Source organism: Mirounga leonina, unplaced genomic scaffold (genome assembly GCF_011800145.1).
Source record: "Mirounga leonina isolate KUSES-001 unplaced genomic scaffold, KU_Mleo_1.0 Mir_152, whole genome shotgun sequence".
NCBI classification, from domain to species: domain Eukaryota; kingdom Metazoa; phylum Chordata; class Mammalia; order Carnivora; family Phocidae; genus Mirounga; species Mirounga leonina.
In genome coordinates this window covers 13672011-13694182 of record NW_023270380.1, presented here as the reverse complement: position 1 = coordinate 13694182, position 22172 = coordinate 13672011, and the positions used below count along the sequence as shown (strand labels likewise).

The 22172-nt window shown below is 40.9% G+C and overlaps 1 protein-coding gene across 5 annotated transcripts in view; it reads right to left on the bottom strand.

Moving 5' to 3' along the window:
• Nucleotides 1-22172, bottom strand: part of PRKG1 (protein kinase cGMP-dependent 1) — a 1253946-nt gene that overhangs the window by 85735 nt on the left and 1146039 nt on the right. The window lies entirely within an intron of this gene.

Genomic DNA, 22172 nt, shown 5'->3' with positions numbered 1-22172 from the left:
TCCCACGACTTTCTTCCCTTTCTCTTCTTCCAAGCAGAAGGGTTCCCTCATCTATATAGGCTCTTCTAGCACTTTGGGGTTCTAGGGTGTTGGCTGTGCGTGTGTTCATGATCCTCTGCAGAGTGGGGCTCCAGGGCACCTGAAAAGCGGAGACAGTCCCCTCCGTGTGGGAACCCCAGCAGGATGGCAGCACATCGAAGGGGGTCTATACACAGGACGGTGCCACCTGCCCATCGGGCTTTGAGCAAAGGGGACTTATTCTACATAGATCTTAGGTGCCCATCACATTCAATCCATGACTTTAGCTTTGTCCTACAGTATTCTCTTTTTGAAACATGCAAACTGACTTTCTGAAAAGCTATTTCTTGTGAGTGCATTAAATACACTTTTTTTTCCTTTTTAAAACATCTGGAGAGTGTTATTGGAAAACAGTGAGAGTTTGAATGTGTCTTTCGTAGTCCTTGTAGGTTTTTTTTTTTTTATCTGAGCCATCTAACATCTATACAGAGGTTGAACACACAGTGAGCTTTGGAAGACAACTGCCGAGAGGATCTGTCTGTGCTCTGTGGATGGTACAATGGCCACTGTCCCTCCCGCAGCCTCTCCCACAGACAAGTCAGTATCTCTGCCCCATCCCTGTGGGGAGGGCTTCATGTCTGGAAACAAGATGGTGCTCCGTGGCCTCCCTGAGCCCAGCTGTCACCCCCTCCGCAGCACCCACCATCCAATGAGAAAGGACTCTTACGAGCCAGCAGCACGTCCTGTGCCCATCTCTGAACCGGCTCCTGCTAGGATTTTATAAATGCATGCTGCTATGTCAAAATGGACTTTTCCTTATGCAGATCTTCCAGACTTTTCCCTTGAGCTCCACTAAAAAGCAGCTAAGATTTGTATTGATTCTGTGTGTTGAGGAGTGTTATAAATAAGGAATGAAGTCTTGGTGGAGACATCCAAAGACCAGAACAAATTGTTTACTAAAAACAGACTCAGGGTGCCTGGGTGGCTCAGATGGTTAAGCGTCTGCCTTCGGCTCAGGTCATGGTCCCGGAGTCCTGGGATCGAGTCCCACATCGGGCTCCCCGCTCTGCGGGAAGTCTGCTTCTCCCTCTGCCTCTCTCTCTCTCTCTCATGAATAAATAAATAAAATCTTAAAAAAAAAAAACAGACTCAGGTGACAGAGAGGTCTGCTAATTTTGTTTGCTGTCAACTCTGCTCTTAAAGCCATTAAACGCCCCTACATTTTGCTCCCCTCTCAAAACCAAAAATAAGAACACAACAAAAACAGAAAGAAAAAGTGACTACGAAGAGTGACCAGGAGAGGATTAATTGAGGGCCAGGACCAACCTTGCATTTCATTGTGACTTACATAATGTTGGATTCACAAGAAATGTTGAATTAATATTCGGCTACTTGAAGCCTTGAAAACTTATTTGCTTTCAGTGCAAAAGTCTATTTGTTGTCTGTAAATATAAAAGCAGTTTCAGAGTGGGTGAACTTTCTCAACTTCTGCAAACAAAGCCTATCCCTGGGCACCTGGTGGGCACGCCTGTGGAAACCACAGTTCTCTGAATTACAGGAAGGTACCTGAGGGTGGTTGGTTTGTGGATGATGGAGAGTTAACCTCTTCATGCACAGAAATGCTTTCCTTTAGATAAATAGTATTGAAGGTCTTCCTTAAGATAGGTCTGTATACTTCCTGGCTTAGTGAGCACACTGGGTAGACGAGAACTCCCTTTGGTCAAAGACCATGAGGTTTCTCCATATCCACGTCGATTCCTATGGGGCCTGCTGTCCAGACAGAACAGGATACGTGCATACCAACCCCAACCCACGATCTGCAAACTTCAAAACACAGACTCTCCAACAACTGACTTTGGGGACATTTGCTTCTTTTTCTTAAAAGTAAAGTATAGCAGGAAAGGTAAGTCCAATTAGAGTTTCAGTTCTCAGTACAGTGACTAGCACCCATTCCGTCAATGTTTATCGAGGACCCAACCGTGCCAAAGGGACCTGCCATCCCATGTGGTGAATGACTTGATGAAAGAGGAGATCACCACATATGCCTGGAGGACAGGAATATGCTGACTTTTTGCTAGATATTTTCTGACATACACTTTTAAACGACAATTTAGGCAAGTGTTATAAACTCCTTAAAAGCACTCGCCAATGTTCATGATGCTCTATTTCCTGCACACACCTGACTCAGAAGGATCTTCATGCGTGTTGTTTGCTGAGTCAACGGACAGAAGAATGAGTGAGTCTGCTGAATGACCACCTGAATCCAGAGTCAATGAGTTTAAATGAATGTATCAGAATTCAGATGAAGGTGACAGATGGCTCTGAGCACATGGAAGAAGGCTATGACTTGCAGAGCCATGGAGACAGGTCTGTCTCTCTCCCTCCTGGGGGCTAGAGTCGAATGGGGATAAAGAAAATAAATGTATGCATGAACAAATAGTCCATTGTGGAGATGATAATCGAGGAAACAAGCAGACGGTGGTGACTGGGGTGGGGTGTGAGTTTGTGGGGAACAGCTTTAGAAGGAGCAGTCAGGGGAGGCTTCTTTGAGGAAGTGACGTTTAAACAGAGAAGCCAGCTCTATGAAGCATAGTGGGGAGGTGGTGTGAGGATCCTGGGGAGTCCAGTGCACACGAGGAACCAGATCAAGGTAGGCTGGTTGAGGCATAACGTGCTCCAGACGTGAGGCGAGCCAGGGGAGGCAGGGAGCCCACGCGAGGTGGAAGAGGCGAGGCACTTGGGTTTTATTCTAATGGCAGTCTGTTGTAGTTAGGGGAGAGACAATGACAGTGACAGTTGCAGCTCTCCCAGGGTCAGCACCTGCTCCTTACACAGGGACCGCATCACACTAAATGTCCTAGCACCATTTGTCACTTAGTGTTGACATCAAACCACAGACACATGGATGGATGATTACTCTGTTTACGGAAGAGGAGATGGAGTCTTCAAGTGTTTGGCTAACTTGCTCAAGACTGCAGCAGGTGTATGTGACATCACCAGATGTCTGATTTGCACGTGGTTAGCAAGATGCTTTGCTGAAATTGGGTTGCTGGGGAGAAGGGAGGGCTGGGGACATCACCGGGGACTCACGCGGTGGTGCAGGTGACAGAGCGCTGGGTGAACAGGTGTGGCAGGGAGGAAGAGGTTCCAGCCACAAACATGCATCTGCTGATGGATTGGAGGTGGGGGATCCGGGAGAGGAGAAGGGATGCCAGCTAAGGATAAAGGAAATACTACTCTGTGATCATGAACATCATGCTCCATTAATAAAGTTTTGCTGGAACACCGACATTCTTATTTGGTTATAGGCTGTCTGTGCCTGCTTATGTGTTACTGCAGCAGAGCTGAGGACACCTGTAGGGACAAAAATACCAGCAAGACCTTGACGGGAAAAGTCTGTGGATTTTTGCTCCAGTGCAAGATCACATTTAACAAGAGAAGATTAATGGCATCTTGTCAATAAAACTTTTCTTTAATTAGTAATTTCCCCCCAATACAGTGGTAGTGAGAAGACTTCTGAATTAATTCTCTATCTTTTTTTTTTCTTTTAAGATTTTTATTTTTATTTATTTGACAGAGAGACACAGCGGGAGAGGGACACAAGCAGGGGGAGTGGGAGAGGGAGAAGCAGGCCTCCTGCCGAGCAGGGAGCCCGATGCGGGGCTCGATCCCAGGACCCTGGGATCATGATCTGAGCCGAAGGCAGACGCTTAACGACTGAACCACCCAGGCGCCCCTAATTCTCTATCTTTTAAGCGTATGTTCTACACTGCTAAAAATTTAAAAATGAAAACAAAGCCACAAACATGTTTATGTGAACTTTTAGAGATCTCTAAATAATGAAAAAGTCACATCAGGCAGTATTTGAAGGGAGGCCAGCGATTTTAGCTGTAGTTGGGTTTCATTATGACATAGCTATACATAAACCGTAAGTTATGTAGAATTTATACATTGTATACTAAAGACATTAAAAGCCAGATGCTAAGGGACAGTTAATAATTCCTGACCACTGACTATAGGGCAGGACTGCTTTGCCTGTTGACCTGGCATTGCCTTCAAGATCATCCTTCTACAATTTCCTTTGCCTTTGATGGAGACAGTGCTACTTGAAGCTCCTGGTAGAAGGTTCATGGCGCCCTGACGTCCCAGGGCTGGTTCTGTTGGTGGTGAATCTGCTTGGGTAGCTAATGGGGGGATTTGATAATGCCGACAGAAAGATGAAGATATGCAGATGTGTGGGGCTGTGGGCTTTACGGAAGCATGTGACCCTAACACACTCCTGAGATATAACAGAGACCATTGAGAGAAGCCGTTCACACTATCCAGGGTTGGACGTCAGAGGCTCCGTTATTACAAGTTATGACAGAACCTAAAACAACCCCATTGACACGTTTCATGACCTATGGTGAAAAGCTGCAAAGTGCGGATTCAGATGCAGTTGTAAAAGGGAATGTTTTCTTTCTCCAGGGCCCTTCACTTGTAACACCAACAAGGGAGACTTTCACAGTCCAAGCTACTCACGCCTCTTTCCAGATAAAAGCCAAGGCCGTGCCAAGATCACACACTGGCCAGGAGACCACGCACTGGCGTTCAAGGGGTGGGTTCCAGAGAGAACCCCCGTGGCTCCCCGCTGCCTTAGTGCACAGCTCCCCGGGAGGCCGTGCCATCCCTGAACCTCAAATTCCTCATCTCGAAAGTCAGGATGACAGCAACCAAAGATATTAATTCAAAGGATGAAACGAAAGAGAGCCAGGCAAATGCTCACCTCAGTGCCTAGCACAAATCAAATGTGTATTCCCAACTATTCTGGAAAACTAAACTCACAAATCCAGAGACACTCTTTTGTGGTCTTAGGGGTTTGACACAGTTTCTCCATAAGTGTAAGAGCAAGAGTTGATTACAGTTCCACAGGTAATCTTTCCCATGACGGAGTTCACCTATTTGTATCAATAAAATGCAGTGAACCACGAGACCAGCTTTGCCGACGTAAGAGGTGTGAACGAGGGACAAGAGAACAGATGGACAGGGCCTGCCTCCTCCAGAGTGACCGGGGGATCTGTAACCCCTGTGTGGGTGAGGTGCACTCACGTGGAGAGAGTACTGGGACCTGGGCTAACTCCAGGGAGGAGGCTCAGGTCTGGGGACTCCAAGCACGGGAGGGCAATTCCTAATCTTCCTCTGTGGTCATCCAGCAGATCTGAGCCACCCACATATGGGAGGACCAGCTCTCACCATGCACATCTCCAGAGCAAATTTCTGAGAGAAGATGGTCAATTCAGTCCTTGGGGATCTTCTCCAAAGCAAAACCTAACAGTCATTCCATAGGGCGTGCTGAGCCTGCTCAGTGGCCTTTTGGAATATTCTACACTAGAGGATCTGCTTAGAATCTGTCCCAGGCATGAGTTTTGAGTGAAAGATGGGTCTGATTTTTTGAGTCTATCAACTTCTAGAGTTTTCTAAGAGGACAAAGAGCATCTTCAGTCTATGAGTGCGAGGTGCACTTCGGAGCCTACAAAAGGAATGCCTCCGTCAACATGGTAGGTTTAGGGCTGGGAGAGGGCTCGTGCAAACTTTACAGAATATGGTTGCTGCTCTCTGACTGAGGCAAGGAAGAAAAATATCGGCAGAGGACTGGTGAGAGTCAGAAGAAAAGGAGAGAGTAAGGATGGGTGGAATCCAGCTCCCCCCTCCCCAGATGCCACGGAGGGCATGTTCAGAGTCACATGCTCTGCCCTCTGGAAGGCAAATGCCACCATCCTACACTAACTCCACCAGTTGGCATCTCCGTGGCAGGCTCTGAAATTGTCCCCCAGAGATACCTGATCCCAATCCCAGGAACCTGGAAACGTAACCTAATTCGGAAACAGAGTCTTCAGGATTGTGGTTTATAGGAAGGACCTTGTGATGGGCAGAGTCCTGGACTAGGTGAGGTGACCCTAAATGCTGTCACTGGTAACCTCCTATGAGGGATGCCAAGTGAGCTCTCACGCAGACACCAGAAGGTGAGGTGGGGATGCAGGCCAAGGCTGGAGGGATGCGGCCACAAACCAAGGAAGGCCGGCAGCCACAGAATCTGGAAGAGGCAAGGGATGGATCTCCCCCACGAGCCTCCAGCCGGAGGGCAGCCCTGCCCACCCCTTGATGGGGCCCTAGTCAAACTGATTTGGGACTGCTAGGTTCCTGCACTGTGAGAAAACAAATTTCTCTGCTTTAAGCCATCCAGTTTGTGGTACTTTGTTATATTCACCACAGGAAATGAATACAACATCATTACTACTTTTATTATAACTCTAATTATTATAGATTTTCTGGGTTCGGTTTGCTCATTGTTCCTTCCTTCCTGAACTCATTCTCAGACATCCTAAAATTATTATTTTCCTTTCTGTTCAGTTACATGGCACTATGTGCCAATGTAAACACAATTCCTTTGGCTCACGTTCAGGATGCTAAGTCATAAAAACAATGTATATCAGTCACCAATGAAGTTCTCGAACAAATGATTTCTTTTCACAGAACAAATATTTATCAAACTGCATACCAATTTAGTCAAGTAATTATACCCTTAAGAGATGCCATTTTCAAATTTATTATCTCAAAACTGTATACTACAGATGTTCAAGTTTTAATGTGTATCTATCTGGAAAATGATAAAGTAGCTGAGTCATACAAAGACAGACCAAATATAATAAACTGTTTGAATATTCATAACATCATGTTTGCTTCTTATAAACTGTCAGAGTTATGTGAATAGAATCAATCTCCAAGATTAACTGAAATGAGTGACAAAATAATGTTGTGTTCTCTTTACCAGATTGTAAATCAGCCCCTTCACTGCTCTGAATGGTACCCCAGTGACCAGGAAAGGTACATTAAGCATCCCAGAGCACCTGTCACTGGTAGGGAGAAGCTTTTGTACCAGATCAATATTTTATCTGTGGGTAGAGTAACGTTCAAAAGCCATATTTCATGAGTCTCCATGAAGTCTAGTTTTAAGCATGACTTACGTCTGCATCTATACAACAACGAAGGGTTTCCTCCTCTGCAAAATGAAGAAATTGGAGTGGGAGGTTTCTCTCCCACCTCTCAAGTTCACTGAGGATCAGATACTGATACAGCATGACTCCCCTGGTATTTGGGGACTTAGTCAAAGTTTTCAGATGGACTGACCAGGTGGTGCTCTGACTTAGCCAGGAAAGCAGCTAGAGTAAACATCTGAGTGTGGGTAGTTCAGGTGCAGGGTTGTGGCTAGTTTCCAGGTGTTTCTGTCACTGGATGAAGCTTCTTCTCACAAGACTTGTCCTATATAAATATTTCTCTTTTGTTAATTCCTTTCAGACTCTATCAAACCGCGTCCCGAAACAATGAGCAGCAGAATCATGTGGGATAATCTTGTCCTCGACTGACATGTTTACTTATTTTTATCCAGCCTACAGTTGAAGCCCAGCATGGGCTCATCTCTCCTGCCAGTTGGAATGTGTGCCTCTCAAGTTCAAAAGAGGAGATCCAATTCTACCACATCCTTAGAGATTATCTGACAAACCAAGCTTTGGTTTAGAATGCCAAGAGCTGCCGAGCACAGACTAGTTACTCTCCTTAGAAATACACAAAAAATTTTGAATTTCCAAAGAGTGGGGAAAAAAAAAGAAAAACCCTTATGTTTAGAAAATTATGGAGTTTCAAAAGTTATGTATAATTTGATATTTTGGAATTTTTCTAAAAATACTATTTGAAAAAGTTCTGATTTTAGAGCTTTGGGGATTAATAGCTAATATGTTTAAGGTAAGTTGTTTGTTTATATATGGCAGCATATTTTTATACTTCTGAAAGAATTTCTAAAAATGTTTCAAATGAAAAATCGTTTGGTCAATAGCAGGTCATTTAAATTCCCATGCACCAAAGACAGGCAGCACAGTTTGGCTCTTTAAGTTAACGAAAGAACCCATTTCTGCTTTGGGGACTGTCAATCTTCTCAGAAGTGGACCAAGAAGGATTCTGGACCCTCTCTGCTTGTGGGCTTCACCAGCCAGCCTTCGGTCCCGGGGTTGTAGAATTTACCCGCTTGATCAGGCAAGGATTGCAGATGAGTCTCGGTGCTGTGAATGGTCACATGTCTTCTATATCCAAGTATTTTTCTTGCATCTCAAGAAATTCTGCCCACCCCCACCCCACCCCCAACAACAACAAAAACTAGATCTGTTCAACTTGCCACTCTATTGGTATAGCAAAGTTGTTATTTCATATTTTATCAAATTTGTTAAATTTTTAAATTTCAGTCTAATTCAGATGTTCAACATAGTGATTCAACAGCTCTATACATTATGCTGAGCTCCGCACCAGTGTAGCTCCCATCTGTCACCATGCATCACTATTATAGTATTACTGACTCTGCTCTCTCTGCTGTTGGAGCAAAATGAAACATTAATGCAACTGCTAAATTTATCATTATTGTCCCGGTAAACTCTCCTTTTAAAAATTTCAGCATATCAAAAAGCACACTCACATATATCATGTTTCTATGCGTATAATCTCCAATGCATGAAACTGATTGCATGAATAGCTGGAAAGGGAATTATTTTAGGAGCTGGTAAGGTTTTTCATTGTTTCTCCAGCACCTGATTCCAAAAACAAGAGCCAATGAAACAGGATAAAACAAAGACCAACTGAAGGAAAGCCTTCCAAATTGTCCTCCAATATTCTAATTTACACCCCTGAGAGAAGACTCAGAGATGCTGAATTCAACCTACGGGAGCCGTTTCCTTGTAGTTGGTGAAGCGTAAGCAACTTTCCTGATCTCTAAACGGAAGAATCACTTTTTGGTAATGAACTATCTCTGACTCTCAGACATCCTTATACTGTGGATTAGGTCTGCTTGTTTGCTGTGTGACTTGGGGGAGGTTACCTAACTTCTCTGTTCCCCAGTTACCTCATTTATAAAATGGGAATTATATTAAGTGTCTTCCTAACAAGTTTTTAGGGAATGTGGCACAAGTAAGCACCTCCATTTGCTACTACAATTGCTGTTGTAATTAGTGGTAGTATCGACGATTAACACAGACTTTGAGATGCAGCTTCGCAATGCTACAGAAGGAAATTCAACGGATGCTTTATACTATTCAATGACTGTCTATACCACAGTTAGCATATAACCGTAGTGGATTTATTCAACATGACACTGTCATAATAACAATGTATGTCAGAGGTTTTGATATATTGACTCAATGACATAAAAGATTTTGAAAATCCTTTTCCAGGAAGGCTCTATTCCTCTTATTATCTCTGGCTTCTCACAGAGCCCATCTGCTCTCATCCCCCAACATCACCAGTTCTGTTCCTTAGCAAGCTCACAGCCCATTCACTAGCTAACGCCCCAGAGTCTCTCTGGAGAACTCCCAAGCCTCCTGCTTTCATCAAACCGAAGTGAGTATCTTCTCTTGTTGGTGCATGTATGGGTTTTGGAGGACAACTGTGGAAGCTGGTGAGCCTCGCTTTTCTAATTTCTGTTTTAATTAATTTCCTCTCCACCTCACTCCATTTTGTGTGTTCTTTTCCTCTCAAATGTTTGTAACGCCTCCTTTGGACTAACACCTATGCTTTGAATTACAGATTTGTTGAACGCATTCTTTAGGTAATTGAGATGTTAACAAAGACAAGACTTAACTATGATCCTTGTAGCATTTTGCTGCATGTTTAATTAACCACTACACATATCACTAATTGAGATAAATTTTCATTTTCTCTGCAGTGTTCACTTGAACCATGAAAATAATGGGGGTATATTTTTCCCTGGAGATGCCCAATGCCTGGGTATGAACATGTCATACTGTTCACAAATATTTGAGTAACTATCCGCTTTTAATTTAGATGATTCTACTGTGGTTAAGTAATTAATCCGAAAATATAATCAAAATAAAAAATGGACAGTCATTCAGGTCCTCAGCAATTAAAATCAATAAGAGGTATTCCTTCTAAGTGATCACTAAAATCAAGTAAAATCTAAAAACGAAGACACTGTAGCTCAATTTCAAAAGGTTATAAGTAAAAAGCTAGGCTTTTAAAAACATGCTTGCATAGGAGAACCTCCCAGTAACAGAATCAGACCCAGCACACACTGACTAAGTCCAGCTGCATTGTAGAGTGAATATCAGCAAAAGAACGGGAGGTTCAGAGCGACTTAGATCCTCGACCAATTCCAGTTCTGTGACTTCGGGAAAAAATCCAACTCCCTGGCCAAATTATTAAGGCCAGGATCACTAAGATATGGAATCTTTTTTTTTTTTTTTTTAAGATTTTATTTATTTATTTGAGACTGAGAGAATGAGAGAGACAGAGAGCACATGAGGGGGGGAGGGTCAGAGGGAGAAGCAGGCTCCCTGCCGAGCAGGGAGCCCGATGCGGGACTCCATCCAGGGACTCCAGGATCATGACCTGAGCCGAAGGCAGTCGCTTAACCAACTGAGCCACCCAGGTGCCCTAAGATATGGAATCTTATGTCTGTCCTTTCTTGCACACAGTTTTGATTAATAAATACATAAAAGAGGTGGTTATGCTAAACAGCAGTACCTTCATTCTGGTGCTAGGTGTCTTCCAAACAAAAGAAATATAAAATTCCGTGAACAGAGTTCAACCGATGAGGACAAAAACAACTATGACGCACGCGGAGCATTCTGGATGCCAGCGACATTCCACGGTGTGCTCACTCCTCTTTCAATATAGGCGTTATGTCAAAGATACCAGCTCACCCGATGATGTGATCTATTTCTCTGTCATTGCAAAACTATCTACACGTTCACTTTGGTAAAACATCTCTGACAGGTTTCCCTTCAGTGTTAAACTGGTACTTTCCCTAAGTTCAGCTTGAGGTGGAAGAGACCCACAGTGATTCACCGCAAGTGAAGGCCAGACCACCACTGGAAGGAAGGTCCCTAATTACTTCACACTAATTAGCTCTGAGAGCAAGAGGTCCTGTTTCAGCCACCTTGATGTATGTGGCTGAGGGCTTGGGATAGGAAATTCCATCACATTTTATTTTAAAAAGGAAAATATCATTACCTATCATTTTTCTTTCTTTCTTTCTTTCTTTCTTTTTTTAAACAGTGCTTTAACATTGTCAATTGGTAAACCATTACAGAAAAAAAAAAAGATTTTTCATACATATTCCTTACCACTGATGGCTCAATTGTTACTTGCTTTCTATTTTTTCTATATTGAACAGTGTTAATTAAATGCTGTTTCAATATTTAGCTTCTCATCGTTAAAGGCAGAGACACAAACCATACAACGGAAACTTGACAGAGCCAACAGTAGTCTTGTTATTGTTTTTCTTTTTACCTTACCCCATGTATTTAATTTTCTCTTTACTACGTAAATGGCTCAAATATTAATTCCTTGGTGCTTGTTAAGTATAACCTTAAGTATTTAATCCTGTGATCATTTTATCTTTGGTTAACAGTCATCATTCCCTTCTATTGTCATAACTGTCATGTTTCCATGGAAACTGTGGACCAAGAATGAAAGGTAAAACACCTCCTTTTTCAGTCTACTTTGACAGCGTTATTTTTCATTAGGAGCCTAGATTATTCAGACGGGTAAGAATGTAGAGAGTGTTTCATAAATGACACAGAATAATGGTTGATCTTTAATAAACAAGAAATTATGTTTCTAGCTAAAAGAACTGAACCTTTTCTGTTGGGAGCTAGTTGTTTGGTGTAAAGATTTGGGGGAGTTTTTGTTTCCTTCTATTTCATTGTCCTGCTTGCATTTTCTGTTACCATGTAAGGTAAAATAAAAATAGTAAAAACTACCTTGAAAAAAACCTAGTTAGTTGTTACACTTTTGATAAATACATGTTAATCTTTACTAAATATCACTGAACTACGTAGCTAAGTTTTAGATAAACATATACAATAGAAAAAATAATTCTTCAATTCACTTAAGAGGATTTGAGAAGTCTTATAATTATAAAATCTCTTTGGAACTGTGTCCAAAGTATTGATTACTTCCTACGTTTTGCTCTAAAACATCATAAATTAAAAAGAAGCAATCAATTTTACTTAAATGCAAGCTAACTGTATTTGAATCTCTGAAGGGATCAAGGAAACTGGTTATAATGCTTCTAGCAAGGAAGATTTACCTCTCGCTCTATGTTTTAAATTATTTGATTAAAAAAAATCAAAGTCTTAGTTATTTGAAGAGAAAGGCACACAGTTCCCTGACATAAAGATCCTAGTTAATAAAAAGTTGGGGGATTAAAAGAGGCTGTAAGTAGCTGAGTAAAATGTTAGGATTACCTTAGGTGGCTTTTCACAGAGAAAATGGACACAACTTTTTGCTTTTCCCAGAGTAGAAATCATGGACAGTTTCCAAAGTGGCATATTTTCCTTTAGTATTTCCTCTGTGAAGGTGGAGAATTGGGGAAACAACTAAGAACACGGCAGTATTTGCTCCTGGAGAAGCTGGTGGCAGTCACTGATCACCACTGGTGCTTCCTGTCCGCGGAGGAATTACAGGCCAAGGGGAGGAGACCTGAAGGTCTTTACAATGGCAACAAAATGAAGCTCTTGGTAAAGCCTGAAGTCAGTGGAAACACCCATAACACGGATACGGCAAAGCTCTTGCCTCAACCATCTCTCTGCTGGGAAAGCTTGAAATACATAAAGAAAACACTATGGCATGTTTTCTAAAACTCAGAGAGGAGGTCTCAGTCTCCTTCAAACCTAAAACAAGAAATGAATTTCTTTTCAAGACCTGCGCCGAGATGCATCGGATGCTTAACCGGCTGAGCCACCCAGGCACCCCAGAAATGAATTTCTAGTGCAAACTGAGTCTGACATCTGAATGCATACATGATTTTTTTTCCTTTTAATTTATATAACTCTATATAAATTAGCCTCCAACTCTATGGAGGCTATGGTATTTATTGGTATCTGGAAAATGTTTTGTTTTAATCAGTATTATAAGCGAAGTTCTCATCCTTGACTGCCTCCTAAAATAATTAAAAAGTCCCTTTGCAGTATAAAGATAGGTGGGGAATCAGAAGACCTAAAAAGTCTGATGTGAAAGTCATTCGTGAGGAATCCTATATCTTTTTTTTTTTTAAGATTTTATTTATTTATTTGAGAGAGAGAGTGAGAGAGAGCATGAGAGGAGAGAGGGTCGGAGAGAGAAGCAGACTCCCTGCTGAGCAGGGAGCCCAATGTGGGACTCGATCCAGGGACTCTGGGATCATGATCTGAGCCGAAGGCAGTCGCTTAACCAACTGAGCCACCCAGGCACCCAGGAATCCTGTATCTTGTTCCTAATATGTTGCTCTCCTAGGATAAGGTGGCAGATGGTAGGAGATCACACAGAGCATACTGTGAGTTAAATAATATATTTATTTTTAAAAGCCATTGCCTTACTTTTTTTATACAAAATGGCCTAGAAGCAGAGAGACCCAGTAGCAGTGACCACCCTTACACTTATTACCATTTCTAATTAAAAGGAACAAAGGTTTCTTGAGAAAAGGAGGATTTCGGGTCCAGGGGAAGAAATGAACACAAAGAACCTGGAGCATCTTGTTGTTCAGAAAACAAGAGAGTCATTGGCCACTAACAGATTGTGTCAAGAGAGAACAAAGAGCCAATCTGATATACTGAATGTATAAATATCCATGAATTCATAATGATACAACCCCCCCCCCAAAAAAACAAGCAAAAACTAAAATTAAAAAAAAGCACCTCATTTGTCAGTAAGAGGTAACTAAGGCATCAATTACTCTGGAAACTGGTAATTAATGGGGAAGAATAAAAAGCATTCATCCTGCCTGTCTTAAATGAATAGTACGGGGATCAGGAGTAGATTAGACTGTTAGTTGATGATGGGGAGTGTCTTTAGAGAATCCCAGTTAACAGATATTGAAAGAATGATGGAATTGGATAATGATCACGTTAAAGCCTAATGAGCTAGTCAATTCAGGCAGTGACCAGCATTGCTATTAAAACATTTAACAGAACGTTGATGGGAAACTTCACAATGAAGGAACCACCTCCCAGTCCACTGATCCAAATTTAAGTAGCAGAAAATGGAACAACCAGGTACTATCCGCCTTCTGTTACAAGGCAATGCAGAAATACACTGACCTCCTGGGAAGTTTTCATGCAATGAGAAACCGAACGTGAATTTAATTCATCATTTAGGCTTGAGGATCCTTTATAAAAAGTATAGATGCTAGAGAGAGACGAAGAGAATGACACCACTCAGAAACAGTAAGACAAATCAGAAATGGGGATCCATTCCAAGACAATGGGCTGCTTTGCTCAACACCCTAACAGAGATATTGGAGTGCTCTTCTAGATGAAAGGAGACATGGAGAGAGAACCAACACACATGGTATGAGATTTGTTTTGATCTCAAGTCAAACAAATCAACCCCACAAAGAGAGAGATTGGAGAAAATGGCGGACTGAATAACAACATACTCTTTTTGTCAAGCACAATGACACTGTAGTTATATAGAAACCTGTAACTATTCTTAGAAGATACATACAAAGGGGTGTCCCTTCAGGGAATGATAGAATGTTAGTGATTTGTTCACTAACTGAAAAAAAAATTTGTAACAAGAATTAGATGAAATGATTGCGGCACAACGTTGGTAACTTGAATCCAGGTGATGTTTATAGGGGACGAGTTCACCATATGACTTTCTCTGATTGAAATAACAATAATAACAAGTTCCAAATATTTATCTCACATATGCATATATGCATGTGACATGCTTAGGGTTCTGGAAGTTCACAGCTGGGCTTTGGCCAAAGGTAGCTGGTGGCCAGTGTGAATCCCCATTTTCATCATTTACAAGTTGTGAGACCTTGGGATTAATCCTTCCAGACCTCAGTTTCCCTATCTGTAAAATCAAGGAAAATAAGTATATTCACCTCACAGAATTATTGTTAGGATTAAATGAGGTAATTAATAAAAAGCCTGGTACAGAATAAGTGCCCAACAAATGTTACCTATTTTTGTCATTATCAGTATAATCACAATTCTTAAAAATATAAGTAGAACAGGATTATCTTATATTTACAGCATTTTAACATTTAATGAATTGCTTTCAGATGTATTTATCTCAATAATAACATATTCTGTTTTAATAGAATGCACTTAAATTTTTCAGATTCCCTGGGATTTGGGTTGTTTCGATCACTTGAGCATTTTACTTAACTGGTACTTACTTTGTAAAAGTTACATGGGTAAATTATTAATTTTCAAAGAAGTAGAATGGAGTACTGAATATAAATAAGGCTTTGTTTTATGGTTTGGATACCTTGGAGTTCCTGCTGGCCCTCACTCATCATTAGTATCCAGCATCGAAAAACTAATTTGGCTATCTGGACTTTCTCATTGTTGAGATTTTTCATAAGTAGGGGCTTATACTATATTTCATAGCAAATATTTACTGTCTATATCTTTAATAAATAAAGAGATAAACCCACATTGATAAACATCTGCAGTGATTACAGGGTTATTAAAGCTTTCAAGTTTTGAAGAGCGAGCTTAAGAATATCAGTGAGAGCCCTCATTATGAAGGAGGTAGTTCTAAGAAGCTGCAACAGTCCCCCAGTGCAAGCTAAGTTTATCTTTGGTTTTTGTTGCACCTGTAAACATAGAATCCAAATATTATGACCTGATCAGGGTCACTCTGGAAAGACGGTGAAGGTTTGCATTCAACTAATCAGATAACTGGCAAATGGAAATAGGTCCAAAAGGACTTGAGGTTTCTGGGGTGAACGAGAGAAACACTTGTCTCATCCAGCCTCCTGGTCACAGATATATACCTGCAGAGGACAGGGGTGGCTGGGGGAGCCTGCTAAGTACAGAGGAAGTTTTCAACTACACTTTAACAAAACTTTGTCAGCAAGCACATCTTCTAACAACTGCAGATGACAAACTCCATAGATATTTGCAAACAAATCTACATGAGCTAAATCCTCCCTTGGCTCACAACATCCCTATAATTGGCCTTTACCTAGGAGAATGTTTTGATAAAAATAGATAAAATCCTTAGACTGAAAGAGGTGCTCTTTCTAAATGCTTGTATCGTATTCTATATCTCCCTTCTTATTAACACCACAAGCGACAATGTAATTGTTGCATTCATTAGACTTAATTTCTCAACAGGAGAGCAAACATATCCTTTCTTTTGTATTCTCTTTGTCTAGTATATGCTTGGTATATTTGAACTGAAAAAATGTTGACTTAATTCTTCAAAATAATGATGTACTGTCCTTTGAATATGGAAATGACATTACCAGCTCATCCCTAATTGACATGTGCTTTGCATATGGAAAGGTGTGTACCTTGCCCCCCTCACTTTCTTATCTCCTCCTTGGAGTCAGATGCAAACATTTTCAAGGTACCCAACTGACTGAGGTGGGGTCATCTGTAGCCGTAAGGTAAGTCTAAGTATTCAATGTCCACAATAGAAACCATCTATTTTTAAAAAGTAAATTGAAATTATAGTTAATAGTACAACTGAATTGGGGGGGGAGGGATTTATATTGATTTATATTTCCAAACTTTTTTGACTACAGTCACATTAAGAAATCCACTTTGTTAAACCCATCCTTTACACCCAATATATATATGCGAAAAAAATATGTATCACATATATAGATAAATATAATGGAAAAACTCAATACAACTACATACATGGAGTAATAAATGCTGGTCATGATTAGCTACATGAACTTCAAGACCCCTGAGGGGTTTGTTAACCCAGAGTTTGAAAAGCACTTTAATGGTTTTTTCTTTTATAACAATTCCAGAAGACTACTATTTTAATTATTATTCACCTCTGGGTGTCTTCTGTTTTTGTTTTTTTAAACAATCCCAGATCATCTGTATTCCTAGTCCTTTGCTGACTTTCTTCTCTGGCACAGAAATTCCAACATTCTCTGCATTTCTTTCTTTCTTTTTTTTTTTAAGATTTTATTTGACGGAGAGAGAGACAGCGAGAGAGGGAACACAAACAGGGGGAGTGAGAGGGAGAAGCAGACTTCCTGCGGAGCAGGGAGCCGGATGTGGGGCTCAATCCCAGGACACCGGGACTGTGACCCGAGCCAAAGGCAGACGATTAACCGACTGAGCCACCCAGGTGCCCCCATTCTCTGCATTTCAAACGTCCACTTGCTACATAAGGATGCACAGATAACACCTGGGGGACTGACATGGCCGGCTCTCTAATTGTTTTGGGGTCTTTCCTTGATCATCACTCAGGGGTGTTTGGCTCCTTGGAGCACTTGGGGACTAGTCGCCATGTCACTGGGCAGCAGGTGGACCACACAGCACTGTGTTGGCAGGATCATTGCTTGTGATTGCCACAAAAGTGGAAATTAAAGAACATCATGCCCTTTATTTCTAAAAGTTAATGAAACCATGTTGACAGGACTTGAAATATAAAAATGGTGCGACATGGAGAGACTATTAGATGTGTGACTTCTGGTCCTCCAGAGCACCCCCTTCCTTGCCCACAGCACATTTCTCCTCTTTGGTAGTCTATTGAGTTTAATGATATACACTCGTGTCATATTACCTATGTAATAACGGTCTTCTGTTATAGACAAGTGTTGTACCTAAAACCTGTTTTTGTGTTTTCTATCTTAGTGCAATACCATGTTTTGCTTTATAACCCAAGGGGTTGTATGAAGAGAAAGAACATTCGTTGTCTTGTACACAAAGTAATTACATTTGGGTCTATTTTAGTGGCTTAGACTCTGATGTGGAAAATGTCAGCCAACAATGTACAGAACAAACTGAGACAGTGTTTTCCAGCTTTCAAAAACCCCGTAACTAACATCTCAAGACAAAAAAAAAAAATTCTAACATCTTACAACAACAAAACATCTAATAACAAAGATTTAGCATCCTGGTGAGCCAGATTTTCTCGGAGAATTAATTGTCCCATAACGCTTACAATTCTGCTTCTTTGAAGGAGTATATTTTTTAAAATCTTGAGTATTAGGGAGAAACCTAGGAATCTTAATTGAATGTGGATAAATTATTTTTGTATAATTTGGTTGTGTTCTAGCATTTGAATTAATCACAGTTTTTCAAACCCTGCTGTTCTGGAGCAAAAATCTAGTCTGATGGCAATTGTGATACTTTTGTTGTCCCTACATTTTTCTCCTGGAAGTAAAACTATAAGAAGTCAGGCTCATTTTCACAATTTGATAAAAGTCTGTACTGATATGAATATAATTTCAGTGCCCCTCCCAATAATTTTGCATTGATTTGTCTTCTATTTATATCAATGGTTCTCAACCAGGGGCAATTTTGTCTTTTCCCCTTTCCCCCAGCAAATATTTGGCAATTTCTAAAGACATTTTTGATCTTCATGACTTGAGGGGTGGGTGGAGGACATGCTATTGGGCTTCTGGCGGTGTGATGAAATGGGAAATATTTATTTGGTGTTTGTCCTCGGTTATTGGCACAGAGCCGCTAAGACCCCAGGACTCTCTAGAGTGATAACAATGTCTTTGGCATGCTGATGAGATGACTGGTGCCTGGGGTCTCTGGATGGCTTCAGGGTGGGGGCTCATGAGAAAGAGAAGTCAAGAGGAGCGGGTCAGAACCTTCAGCCCCATCCCCCAACTGGAGAGGGCTGAAGGACTGGAGGTTGACTTCAATCACCAATGGCCAATGAATTGATTAATTCTGCCTATATAATAAAGTCTCCATTAAAACTCCTAAACAATGGGGTGAGGAGAGCTCTGGGATTGGTGACTACATCAAGGTGCTGGGAGGATGATGTGCTTGGAGAGGGTGTGGAAGTTCTGTGCCCACCCACCCATACCAGGCTTCAATTTGGCTGTTCCATTACCATGAACCGGTAATGGTAGATAAACTGTTTTCCCGAGTTCTGTGAGCCATTCTAGCAAATTATAGAAACTGAAGAAGGGGTCATGGGAACCCTTGAATTATAACCAGTTGGTCAGAGGCATAGGTGACAACCTCAGGAACCAGCAGGTGTGTGAAGTGGGGGCAGTCTTGTGGGATCGAGCACTTAACCTGTGGGGTCCGCGCTGACTCCCAGTAGCGAGTGTCAGAACTGACTGGAACTGTGGGACATTCAGCTGGAATCCAGAGAGTGGGAGGACTGGTTGTCAGTGTGGAAAACCACACTCATTTGGCACGGAAGGGTTGTGAGTAAAGAGCTCAGAAGTGGGGAGAGACCAGGGATGCTACTGAGCATTCTAGGATGCCCAAGGCAGCCACCACAACCAAGAATTATCCAGCCCCAAATGTCAGCAGTGCTGAGGTTGAAAAATGGCTTATATGCATAGTTGTGTAATATTTTTAAGGTTGCAAAAATAGCAAAAGGCTAAGGCTCATGCAATAAGCTTTGGAATAAATGGATTTAGGCAGAATATTTATGAAACTATTAAAATTTAAAAGTGGTGACTACAGTTGAACACTGACACATCTAGAAGGAAATTCTGAATGTATCAATTAAATACTGTAGCATGATAGCAGACGGTAACGGGCTAATTCTTCAGTACTCTGTACTAAGCACGGCGTCAGAAATTATTTCTGAAATCATAAGTTGAACCATATGAGATCGCTAAAAACAGTCAACTATTGGCAGTTTCATATGGCTCAATCTAATAAAATTAATTTCTTTTTTTTTTTAAAGATTTTATTTATTTATTTGAGAGAGAGAGAATGAGAGAGAACACTGAGGGTGAAACAGACTCCCCGCCAAGCAGGGAGCCCGATGCGGGACTCGATCCAGGGACTCCAGGATCATGACCTGAGCTGAAGGCAGTCGCCCAGCCGACTGAGCCACCCAGGCACGCTAAAATTAATTTCTTATTAACTATTTTCATTTTTATTTACTTGAAGAACATCAGTAAAAAGGAAAACACTGACAAAGTATACTATTATAGATGCATTTAAATAATAATGTAGATAAAGGAAATTGGTTAAAACAGATAGTGTGCCTTGCTTTTAGTCATACTAAGGAATAAGATGTTTCTGTTTTTGGACATTATCTATTTAATTGTTTGGAGCGTGTTGAACTTTTTGGAGGGAGAAGTATTCCTACCTGACTTTTATGGTTTCTTAGTGTGGCTCATGAATGCAAGCAACAGTTGAAAATATGAGCTAGGAAAATCATACCCTGTAAAATGCAATTATTGTATCTTTGGCTTTTTAAAAAAATGAGCTCGGGAAATCACATTTTGGTAAGTGATGAACCATTCCTCTTACACTCCGGATTCCTTGCACTCCCTACTCGCTCCCCTATAGACTTTGGCATATGAAGCTGGTGTTCTGATCACCTGCTCCAGTGCGGAAGGGAATATTAATCAATGTGCACGTCAACAGCTCTCCAAAGGTAGGGGCTCATCTACTCTCCTAGTTTGTGTCCTCACTCAAAAAAGCACCACCTATATTTTGTCTGTTGATAAAGTTGCCATCTCTTCAATGGCCTTTTCTTTCTCAAGTCAACCCTTTGGAGCCCATTTGAAAAGAAGAATTGTTAATATCAACTAAAAAATATTCTTCATCATTAATTTAATTGTTCAACTAATATAATAAAGAGGATCGAGAAGAAAAACCAGGAGTTCCATCCAGAGAACTGTGCAAAATTAATCTTCTGAGTAGCATGGTGAGCAAGGGATCTTGATTTGAGAGGACAGATCCTTGGACAAAATTGTTTTCAGTAAAATGGATGTATTACTTAATTGTGACATTTTGATAAGCCAATTTTACTACCATAATAAGCACATGGCGCTTAAAAAAATCAGCATCAGTTAACAACAAAACAAAAAACTTGGGAAAACTAATGAGGAATTACTTGTATGCCCAATGAGTCATACTTTCCAAGTCTTTGAACTGAAAGTGCTCTTAAATTCATCATTTTAGGAACCTGCTTTCTCCCCTTTTCAAGGATATTAGGATCATTATTATTCAGTATGTTCAACAGGAATCTGAGTTGCCTAAAATGTCTGAACAGTTTCTGAATACGAGAGTAACAGCTTTTGTTTTATATCCCCACATATTGGATAAAGTAGAGCATAAGCTGGGGGCCTGAAGTAATTAAAACAGTTTATAGAGTTAACTAATGTTTGCAATTTACACACATACACACAAATGGTTTTGAGCAGTAGCCATACTTCATTTCTATGCTATCTCATCTTCCTCAAATAACAATTTAGAGACATAAATTAACATGGTGTGCTGTGCTCATTGTATTAAAACAATTTACGCCACCATTTAATTCATTATTTAAAAATCCTTTCTTTCTACAGGGATTCCTGGGAGAAGTACTGGTCTAACATTTCCAATTTCCAAGGTACTCTGTAATTTTCAAATGGCATTTTATTGAAAGATAGCCTGGCATATTATCATATCTAAATGTCACATTGGCAAGAGAAAATTGTATGTATAATGATGAAAATGAAAACTGCTTTGTTTCTAGAAGCTAATTTATTTAACTACTATGAGTTATCAAAATGTACTTCAAGCAAAACTGCATACATTTTGATTTAAATATTTAAATAAAGTAAGTGCTAACAGCAATACTCTCAGATTCGAAAGGGAAAGATTGTAGCTTGGTGACTTTTGTTAAAATACACACCCACAAATGGTTCCGTGATCTTTAGGAGTCTGTCTTCTGCTGACAACCACAAAGACGTCTTCATTATAAATTTAGAACACAGCGCACGTGAAAATATTGTTTACGTAAAAGGGGGTTATGCTTCTGAAAGTATGGCTTGTTAACTTCCACATTCTAAGCATCTACACTAGGAAGGATTTAAGAGGATTATTTTTACAGATTAGGAAAAAATGGGTCTAGAAAGACTAGTGCTAGGTGCTAGACCTATTGCTCAAGGTCACACAGAGACAGAGAAGTTTGCATCATGCTGTGACTAAGGCCCATCGCTCCCAGCTCCATAGCTTCTTGCTCTATGCACGTGGCCTCACGAGGGACCTCTTTCAGCACTGAGTATCAGCCTCGATCTCCCTGGGTTCAAAGGTTTGCTCCTGAGAATGGCTCAACCTCACATGTAAAACAGTATTAGAATTATGCCCTAGGCTGTCTTCACAACAGGGAGAGAAACTGCCTGCATTGAAAAAGGTATTTTAGTCAAAGATTACTATTTTTCAGTCAAAACT